Raw genomic sequence first — 11,993 nt, forward strand, 5'->3', positions numbered from 1 at the left:
TCTCTCTTTTTTTCATTATGTACTTTACATTACAATTAATACTAACCAAACAATTTTGAAAGTCTGACTGTTTGCTTTCTCCATAGAACCAAATAAGAAAAATGTTATCAAAATGCCACAATCAATAAATGTGTCTCTTCTTGGAATTGTGAAGGGCTCTTTCTTCAATCTTTTCCACATAAAAATTCACTACAGTTACAATGAGTTGGTCATTCATAGCCACCTCTTCACTTTGGTCATAGAATTTGTTATGTCACCATAAGTTGATGGGAGACAAGAGGTCAGCCGTATCCTAACTGTGCAAGCACCTCTTTATGAGGAATCATAACAAACAGTAGTACATCAAAACTGGCCATAATAACTTTGTGGGCTCAACCTTCACATTCCAGTTTTTTGATGAAGTGATGAGACTCTTTAATACATGTCTTTTTTCCCTGAAAATAGCTGCAAGAAAGGGCAAGTGTTTAGCAGTCCCATAACAGGTTGAAAAGCAAATGTCAATGGAATGCCACATTTGTGAATATTCAATAAACCGAGTAGTGTTTGTGGCAGCACATCTGAATTGGTAAGACATTTCTTGGAAATGAGAGAAATCGAAAAGGCTTTTATTAGCTTGGTCATTATTCTAAGAAAAAAGGTTGCGGGTCTCCCTAAAGGTCTCTCCATCTTCCTTGTTCTAATATATCGCAGATTTTACTGCAGTAATCTTCTTTCCTCAATACCACAGTAGTCTTGCCCCTGTCTGCTCAAAGCATAATAATGTCTATATCAGAATTTAAAATATGTTTCAGTTGGCAGGTACCGAGTTAAAGTGAATTCAACATTTTCAAGTTATCACAATAAACAAATTCTGAATATATTAACACTCTTTCTCTAAAAGCAGTATTGTTATGAATAAATTGACTCAGCAGGTTTGCTATATTCCAACCTTCAATGTAACTACAGCTGAAGAAGAGGCAATATGCAAACTGATATGCTGGGATACATATTTTTACACTTTATGAAAGAATCTAGGACATTTGGTCAAAATCAAGCCTGTGAGGGATCCTGTTAAATCGCAACACCACTGCTTGAATAAAATATAATGGTATTCAAGCAAAACACAAATGTTTCTGGCTAATTTCAGATCTGGAGATTTCCCATATACTTTATAACACTGACATCATGTCCTGCGACTTCTCCTTCTTCACAACAGCGTTAGGAACCATCTATGCCTATCATTCTGAGCACTTAAATGTGATTGTGCCCAACTGCAAAATACTTCTGAAAAACCTCCACACAGAGGTACATTGTAGACTTTTTTGGGATAGTTTATGTCTGTTTTCAAGAGTCTGCCACTTAAGTTTCTTCAGTACTTCTGTGACACTTTACCACAGATTAAACCTGTGACCGTTTGTGCTGCCCTTCTCTGTATCGTTCAATATCATCTGGTAGTCCTATTGATAAAGGTCCCATACACTTGAGAATTATTCTAGAACCGGTCGCACATTTCCTTTACCCATTACTGAGCCTATGTGATCACTCCATTTCATATCCCTACAAAGTGTATGTACCCATGTATGAGTTGGCTGTTTCCAGTTGTGAACCATTGATATTATAGTCATTGGACACTGCATTTTTTCATTTTGTGAAGAGCACAATTTTACATTTCCGAGCATTTAAAGCAAATTACCAATCTTTGCACCAGTTTGAAATCTTATCAAGATCTGGCTGAATGTTTATGCAGCTTCTTTCAGATAGTCCTTCATTACAGATAACTGCATCATCTGCAAAAATCCTGAAGTTACTGTTCCTGGGGCACACCTTAAGTTACTTCTACATGTGACGGTGACTCTCCATACAAGATCACAAGCTGTGTCCTTCCTACCAAAAAGTCCTCAATCCACTCACAAATTTCACTTGATACCCCATATTATCATACTTTTGACAATAAGCATAGGGTTGGTACTGAGTCAAATGCTTTTCTGAAATGACGAAATACTGCATATATCTGGCTGCCTTGGTCAAAAGCTTTCAGTACGTTACATGAGAAAAATGTGAGTAGGACTTCCCACAAATGATGTTTTTAGAATCCATGCAAGTTGGCCTGGAGTAGGTCATTCTGTTCGAGATATCTCATTATGTTTGAACTCAGAATATGTTCTAGGATTCTACAACAAGTTGACATCAAGGATATTTTACAGCAGTTTTGTGGGTCACTTCTACTACTCTTCTTGTAGACAGGTGTGATCTGTGCTCTTTTCCAAGAACGGAGCATTGTTCTTCATTTGAGGGATCTATGTCAGATTATAGTTAGAAGAGGTGCAAATTCAAGCGCAAATTCAGTATAGAATCTGATACGGATTCCATTGGGCCCTACAGCTTTGTTCAATTTTAATGATTTCAGCTGTTTCTCAACACCACTGACACTAATACTTATCGTTTCACTGGTATGACGCTTAAATGGAAGCAATTCTACCGTGTAGCACTCACTGCCAAATGTAGATGTTAGCGTGCGAGGAAGGGATGTTGGACGTGGATGGAATCTGTCAGAATGTGCCGTATTAAAACTCGGCCGTGATCTTCAAGTATTTTATTATTCCCAGCTACAGTGCCTCGTTCCTCTCTGTCTGCGTCACAGGGTCCCACAATGCCAAGGACGCCACTTCGCTGTCTGCAAAACAGCTTGGAGCGGAAGGGCTACCTCAGCAACCCATGCAATGTACTGCGGCATGGCAGCTGTGTACAGCCGCGCACCAGCCGACGACTCAACAGCCTTCGTCCCTGTTGCCTCAGTGCCGCTCGCTGGGAGCCACACGGCGGCCCGCTGCATGCTTCTTTGCCGTCATGGTTAAGATCACGGGCGGCACAAGCACCTGCGATACGACAGCCAAATCTGCGGCCCTCTCCTCGGGATGCCTCCAGCGTGTGTTGGGAGCAAACACGACTGCCCGCGGTAGTGAGCCATCGAGTGGCCTGCCGCTGGCTGGCTCTGGACCCCATGTTGGCCACAGAGGGTCGAACCAGTGACCTGCTGTGTACTGGAACGCTGGTGCCCCAGCTGCTGCTGCGTGTAGCCGGTGGTGTGACATGCCCCACCATCCAGGAAAGCTGCCGCACTTGAATGCCCCTTGTTAGAAAACCAGTACCTATTTATATGAGGCTGTGTGCCTATGTTTTGATAACGTGCCGCTCCGAGTTGTGTACTCATAACACCCAGGTTGTGCCAATGGGCCCATTCTGATGTAACTTGCACCATGCAAACTGTTGCATTTACTCTTTTCAGTAGTTCGATGGCCCTGTGGCCTCCATTCTACTTCGCAACCGCTGGTCAGTGTAACTTACTGTCAACAGGCCCATGCCTGGCTGTAACTTGTGCACTCACAAATCTAACTTTCCTATCTTAAATGGTGGTGCCACTACATTATTCCCCCCTTCGGAAAGACCTGGTCCCCAGGTCGACCTCTAACTACTCTTAAAGTTGTTTGGGTCGGCACGTACTTATGACATATTGACTACTACTATTAGAAAACGTAGATGTGGTCTAGTCCTCTTAAAACACATAACATGAGATAAAATGTAAAAATTCCTTAATGGATGACAACTCCACTTAATGCTCAATCAACCCCTTACCTACCCATCTTATGCCCTTGGTATCCAATCCACTGGGATTTGGATTACCATCAGTTCCCTATTGGAATTGGCTCTCTGCCTGATTAAAATGAAAACAACACACAACAAAATTAAGGCTGCGATGAAACTTGGCACAGAGGTGCTCAAAACAATTGTTACTTGTCATTGCCTTTCCCTTTCCACCTCTTGTGGATGACATCGGAAGTTCACTGAGGCTTTTTGCAGATGATGCTGTGGTGTATCGAGAGGTTGTAACAATGGAAAATTGTACTGAAATGCAGGAGGATCTGCAGCGAATTGACGCAATTGAATCTCAATGTAGACAAGTGTAATGTGCTGCGAATACATAGAAAGATAGATCCCTTATCATTTAGCTACAAAATAGCATGTCAGCAACTGGAAGCAGTTAATTCCATAAATTATCTGGGAGTACGCATTAGGAGTGATTTAAAATGGAATTATCATATAAAGTTGATCGTCGGTAAAGCAGATGCCAGACTGAGATTCATTGGAAGAATCCTAAGGAAATGCAATCCGAAAACAAAGGAAGTAGGTTACAGTGCGCTTGTTCGCCCACTGCTTGAATACCGCTCAGCAGTGTGGGATCCGTACCAGATAGGGCTGGTAGAAGAGATAGAGAAGATCCAACGGAGAGCAGCGTGCTTCGTTATGGGATCATTTAGTAATCGCGAAAGCGTTACGGAGATGATAGATAAACTCCAGTGGAAGACTCTGCAGGAGAGACACTCAGTAGCTCGGTACGGGCTTTTGTTAAAGTTTCGAGAACATACCTTCACCGAAGAGTCAAGCAGTATATTGCTCCCTCCTACGTATATCTCGCGAAGAGACCATGAGGATAAAATCAGAGAGATTAGAGCCCACACAGAAGCATACCGACAATCCTTCTTTCCACGAACAATACGAGACTGGAATAGAAGGGAGAACCAATAGAGGTACTCAGGGTACCCTCCGCCACACACCGTCAGGTGGCTTGTGGATTATGGATGTAGATGTAGATATATTGAGCGACATGCTGCACAAGCTGTTCGGCTGATATGCGCCCCTCTTGCTCTGAAATGAACTGGTTTACGGATCTCAACAGATCTGACTCCAGAGTTTGATTTAACAAGGTAAGATTCTGCCTTGGCAAAACTCTAAAGTTGCTTCTGGCCAGTACAGCTGTGGCTGTGTAACATTCAATTGCGTGACTCCTGAAATTGACGCTGGCAGATGGAAGATTGGTCCTATTATGTTACACGCAGTTCCATTGATTAAAATTCCGCTTCCCTCGAGCTCTATACATTTCGCTTCCTCAAATACTCTCTGCCCAAAACAACTTGCTTCTACTATGAAATTTTCATAGGTGGAGAAGATCCAGTACATCCTGACCCATTGCAAGCTCAATTTTGGCTCCACGATGTCCCTTGGACAGTCTATTTTTTTCCTCCTGGCTAAAAATAACTGCACCGTGCACGTGCCCGCATTGGTGCTAATCACCCTGGCTGGACATACCGTTGCCTTCCCTCTATGGCAGCTCTGTAATTCCTCCCTTGTAATCTCCGTGTACTGGCTGTTAACTGCTGAGATCAGCAATACCTTCTCAGTTTTTACTTGTACGAACTTGCTCAACGCTCCCCTTTTCAGTGACCGGAGGACAGGGATCACCTTCACCCTTCCTCCCTCTTCAAAAAGACTGCTGTCCCCAGTAGGCTCACAATACTCGAAAACACATACAACAAATGAAAATACAATGCCTAATTAATGTACGCAAACCCAATGATACATAACAAGAAAACAAAAAACTACACATACCCTACTACTTTCTGGATCACAAAGCATATGGTACATCATGCTGTACTCTACCTTCCTGGTTTTCCTTGCTCTTAACACCTCTCTTCCCTATATCTTTCTTCCTCTTCCCTTCCTGTGACATGCCTGGAATCACGTCTGTGCCTGGAATCCCATCCGGACAACCCTTAAATGGCCGCAACCACCCAATGTCTACCATAATTGTTCTAGTTGGCAGCTGAAGCTTAACATTAACAGGGGATGTGGTTTCAACTACTTGATATGGCCCTTGATACCTCATGACGAACTTCTTCGTTTTCCCTTTTGGTGCATAAGGGCTGGACAGTTTTACCCATTGCCCTACTCTATACTGCGGTTAACTTCCTTTCCGCTTCACTGCATCTTCCTGCCTTTCCAAAGCCTTCATATTCGTCTTTTGTGCCCATTTCCAAACATCCCGAATTGTTCTCGCGAATTGATGTATAGATTTACCAATCCTTCCTTTCTGTAGCTTCACTAAATCAAATGGTGACGGCATTTTCCGCCTGTAAACTACCTCATATGGAGACAAACCGGTATTTGTATGGACTTTTGCATTGTACGTGCATACGATGTGCTTCCAATACTCGTCCCACTGACGGTGATGAGAATCCTCATAAAAACTCAGCATCTTCCCAATTGTTCTGTGTACCCATTCTGTCCTTCCGTTCGCCTGTGGATGCAACGCGCTCATTCTCAACTTCTTCACTTTCAACAATTTATACAGTTCCTTCATTAAATCCGATATGAAGTTGGTCCTTTGGTCAGTAATTATTGTCTCCGGTACACCAAACTTCAAAATCCAGTAGTTTATTAACACTTGCGTGACCATTGCTGCCTGTTGATTTGGCATTGCCACCATCTCCACATACCTCGAAAAATGGTCTAGTATTGCCAGAATGAATCTGTTCCCCAATGGTGTTCGACTGAAAGATGCTAAGACATCAATTTCCAACATAGAAAATGGACATGTCGCTTCGGGCAATTTTTGTAGCTGTATCCGTTCCCGACTCAAATCCGCTCTCTGTGCACATGGTATACAATTCTTGACATACTGATCCACATCTACTTTCCTACCCCTCCACCAATACCTCTCCGCCACTCTCCTATTCGTCGCTCTACTCCCACCATGACCAGGTAATATGTGATCATGTGCTTCTTTTAAAACCTCATCTCTCAGCTTCGCTGGCACTACTACCCTTGGCCCTAACTTCGCTTCCCTGCACAGACGACTGTCGTACATATTGAATTGTGGCTGTGTCCGATACAATTTACAATCATTGTCAGCGTCCTGTAATTCTTGCCATACTGCTAGGTCATAATCAACGACTTCTACTTTTGCCACCTTTCTACTCAGTGCATCCGCATTACCGTGCTTCTTCCCAGACTTGTGCACCACCTTGTAGTCTAATTCACTTAGCTTCACAGCCCATCTAGCGAGTCTAGAGGATGGATCCTTCAACCCCAACAACCACTTCAACACAGCATGATCTGTCACTACCTGAAATCTTCTCCCATATAAATAACATTTAAAATATGTGATTTCATAGCATCTACCTCTCTGTTATTGAGTAATTCCTCTCTGCTGCATTCAACTGCCTACACGCATGGGCTACAGAATGTTCTTTCCCATCAATTTCCTGACTAAGAACACACCCCAATGCTTGATTTGATACATCGCATGCTAGAATAAATTCCTTTACAAAATCTGGAAACACAAGAACCGGACTTGATGTTAACACTTCTTTCAGTTTGTTACATGCTTTCTGATAGTCTTCTGTCCATTCAAATTTCACCCCCTTCCATGACAACTGCGTCAATGGCTGTGCTAAATCTGCAAAATTCTTCAAGAACTTTTGATAGAAATTGCAAATTTCGATGAATGATTGCACTTGCTTAACTGTTTTCGGCTCCTGAAAATCCCTTACAGCCTGTACCAACCTCGGATCTGTTTGCACTCCGTCCTTACTGATGATATGACCTAAATATTTCACTTCTTCCAATGAAAAAATGACACTTATCCAGGTTCAATGTCAAACGAGCTGCTCTTAACCTCATAAAGACGTCCCTTAACCGCTGTCTATGCTGCTCCATACTACTTGAAAACACTATAATGTCGTCCAAATAGACAAGACACTGCCGTATTTTCAAACCCCTTAACACACTGTCTAGCAACCTCTGAAATGTTGCCGGAGCGTTTTTCACACCGAATGGCATTCTGATGTATTGGTAATGGCCTCCAGGAATAGAGAAAGCAGTTTTTGGGCAATCCTCTGGAGCCACCTCTAACAGATAACAACCACTTGTCAAATCCCTAGTAGAAAAGTACTGGCACTGACCTAAGTGATCCAAAGTCTCTGATATGTTTGGAATGGGGTATGCGTCTGTTACTGTCTTATTATTGAGGTATCGGTAGTAACAACAGAACCTGAATTTCTTAGTTCCATCCATAGATTTTTTAGGCACAATGATTATGCCCACTCCCCAGCAACTATTACTATGCTCTATAATACAGTCTGCAAGCTGCTGATCAATGAAATCCTCCACAATGGGCTGCAAATACCTCAGTATTCTGTATGGATTATAGTAAACAGGTGCTTCGTTACCTGTTAGTATCCTATGTTGAACTAATGGAGTTGCTGGTAACGGCCCTCGTGGAAAAAAACAAATCCTTAAATTCCCACAACAATTCTTCCATATGCTCTTTTTCTCCTCCTTTCAAATGCTTAACTTTGTTATGCAATGGAGTTCTATCAGCAGTTAGTGGTTGACTGCTACGCCTACCTCTCAAACACCAGTCTTCATCATCTGGCACATCCAAATTTGCTACTAAAACTCCTTTTCCCAAATTCGCGTCTACAGCACTAAAATTATCCTTCTTCAAGAGGACTACTCGCCCACCGTTTCCCTCTTATATGTGTACAATACTACATTTCACAAAACAATCTAATGGATCCAAAACTTCATTATCCTCCAATGGTTCAATAACACATACCATACCCAATTTAGACTTGACTCTGAACTTACCCAAAGCGACTTCCCGGTGCCAGTAGACACACACTAATGTGAATTAACCTGTAATGCCAATGTATGTGGCTCAACTGGTTTGTTCATTATGTTGAACGCCCCTTGTGACAGCTCTGCATTGACAACAGTTTCCCCTAGCTGAAATAACATTCCACCAAGTTCCACAGTTCATCGTCCAAGGTCAATTCTGGCATGATGTTGATGCAAGAAATCTACTCCCAGGATTATGTCGTAGCCCTCGCTTACCCATGGTACTATGTCAATGCACGCATCAAATCGGACTTTCCCTATGCGAAGGTCAACTGTCACTGACCCCAAAGATGCGACCTCCTTATCACCTAATCCACGCAACCTACAACGTGGTGGGTCTAACTTCCTTCGTCCCATTAAACTCTTAGTAGCCACTGATACTTGTGCCCCTGTGTCCAACAAAATCTTAAACTTTTTAGTTCCTATGGATCCTACCACTGAACATTCCACCTCTGCTTATGTATTTGTAGCATTGAAATTAAACAGGACCTTAGGCCCCCTCTGCCATTTAACAATTGTCTACCTCTACTAACTCCACTTCTCCATCCTGCTGATTTCCACCCCTTCCTCCATTCCTCGGTTACTGGGTACATTGCCTCTGCACATGTCCTGTATGACCACACTTAAAACATTTTACACCCGCTTAAACACTGTTTCTCTATCACATACCCCTGTTGCCATGTCTGTTTCCTCACACTGGATTGCCAGCCGAATGGATGAATACAAATCTTCCGGAGTCTCTTCAAGCACTTTCCATGCCATATGCGCTGGTAACCTCATCAAAAATACATCAGCCTCCTGCAACAGAACACCATTCGCTTCATCGCTCTGACCCAACTTTAAGTATATGCGTTAATTTCACTTATTCTGTCCGCAAATTTCTCTACCGTCTCCTCCTGTCTCTTCATCACTGTACTCAACCTCTCCCTAAAGTACCGAGTGCTATTCTGCTTCTTGTACCTCTGTAAAAGCTCCTCATTCAACTGCTTAAACTGTTCTGCCTTCCTTGTGGCCTGAGAACACCTTACATACCTGTTAATTTAGTCTTGGCTACGTGTAACAACTGTCCATCAGACCAACCATTCATCACAGCTGAAGTTTCCAAGTTCTCCACAAACAAACGCACATCCTCAGATCCTTGCCAGAAAACAGAATAATCAAACTCAGGGCAGTTGTATCAATCTCCTGCACCCTAGGCAACAACGACTGATCAGATGTGGTTAACCGCTCACTCCTAGATGTTAATTCACTTCTCAACTGCATATTCTCCGTTGTTAATAGTGCTACCTTTTCCAACAAAATCCGTACCGCTTCTGGTTCAGACACACCTTGTGTCCTTGACTCTGCCATTGTGTTGCTTTCGTTCCCAGTTAGTCCCATTTCAAACTATAAAATCCCACAGAAATAAAACATTTAACTACAAAGATAAACTGACTTCCTACAGCTCAGTATCTCATCTTACGTTCTATGCGAAGATGTAATAGGAGGAGACAAATAAAACATCACACTCAACCCAATACAAAAGTAATTAAATGCCACGAAAGGAGAAAAAACTTACTGCCCCAAATACACTAACACTTACTCTGACAGCACAAAGAAAGAAAACGTCAAACACTCAAGAAGAAAAATTAGTCAACACTCACCACATTTTGTGACTGTAATGCAGGCAGTGGGCTCAAACGTTGTACTATAATGACGACGCCTGCTATTCTGACACCAAATGTAGATGTTGGTGTGGGGTGGAGCAATGTTGGACCTGGATGGAAACTGTCAAAATGCGCCATATTAAAACTCGGGCATGATCTTCATGTATTTTACTATTCCCAGATACAGTGCTGCGTTCCTCTCTGCGTCGCAGGGTCTCGTGATTCTGAGGACGCCACTCCATTGTCTACAAAACAGCTTGGCACGGAAGGGCTACCTCAGCAACCCATGCAATGTACTGTGGCGTGCCGGGTGTGTACAGCCGCGGTGTTTTGACAACGTCAAAATGCACCGGCAGCTGACTCAGCAGCCTTCGTCCCTGTTGCCTTAGCGGCGCTCGCTGGGAGCCGCAGGGCTGCCTGCTTCTTCGCCGTCATGGTTAAGATCGCGGACGACACAAGTGCCTGCGATCCGACAGCCAAATCTGCGGCACTTTGCCTCAGGATGCCTCCGGTGTGTGTTGGGAGCCAACAAGACTGCCCGTGGCAGTGAGCCATCGAGTGGTCCACTGCTGGCTGGCTACGGACCCCGCGTTGGCCTCAGAGTGTCGAACCAGCAACCTGCCGTGGACTGGAACGCTGGCACCCCAGCTGCTGCTGCATGTAGCTGGTGGTGTGACACATCCCACTGTCCAGGAGAGTTGCCACACTTGAATGTCCCTCATTAGAAAACTGGCACCTATTTATGTGCGGCTGTGCGCCTCTGTTTTGCCAACATGCTGCTCCGAGTCATGTACTCATAACATCTAGGTTGCGCCAGTGGGCCCCTTCTGCCTGTATTCTTTTCAGTGGTTCGACGGTCCTTTGACCTCCATTCTACTTCGCAACCACTGGTCAGCATAACTTATTGTCAACAGGCCCGCACCTGGCTGTAACTTGTGCGCTCAGAAATATTGCAGGAATCTAACTTTCCTATCTCAAACGATGGTGCAGCTACACCTGGGACTTCATCTGTAAAGTAATATTTGCAAACAGAGTTAAGCATTTCAGCTTTTCGTTTGCTACCCTCAATTTCACTTCCTTTCTCATTCGCTAGGAACTGGACACTTAACTTTGGTGCCATTAACAGTCCTTACAGATGACCAGAATTTCTTCGCATTTTGTGAAAGATCATTTGACAGTGTTCTGCTATGGTAGTCACTGAAAGCTTCATGCATTGTACTGTTGATAGCTAAATGCATTTCACTCAGTATCCTGTATCTATAGCCCTGTGCTTTATTTCACACCTATTATGCAGTAATCTCCCATTTCTTTAGAGATTTATTTACAGTGATTGTATACTATGGAGGGTACCTTTCATTATGAAGTGTTCTACTGGGTACATATCTATCCAGTGCACGGTCAATTATCCTTTTAAACTTGAGCCATAATTCTTGTATGTGTTCATGCCATCTGCTGAATGTTTAAAGTTCCTCATTGACATATGACACTACTGATGTTTTATCTGATTTACTGAATATATATATCATTCTGCTTGTTTTACTCGCCCTTTGTATTTTGGTAATCATTGCAGCCACAACCGCATTATGGTCACTGATACCATTTTCGATGAAGACATCCTCAAAGGGGTCAGGTCTATTTGTTGTCATTTGATCCCATATATATTTCCCTCCTTAATGGGGTTCTAAACTACCTGCTCCAGGTAATTTTCAAATAAAGCACTTAGTAATGTTTCTAAGGATGTCATGCGTACCACTAACAAAACTGCAATTTTCCCAATTGACAGTTGGCTGATCAAAGTCTCCAACGATGATTACAGTATCACACCACCTCCATTTCCTATGTGCCTACCCT

Source organism: Schistocerca cancellata, chromosome 8 (assembly GCF_023864275.1).
Source record: "Schistocerca cancellata isolate TAMUIC-IGC-003103 chromosome 8, iqSchCanc2.1, whole genome shotgun sequence".
Taxonomy (NCBI): Eukaryota; Metazoa; Arthropoda; class Insecta; order Orthoptera; family Acrididae; genus Schistocerca; species Schistocerca cancellata.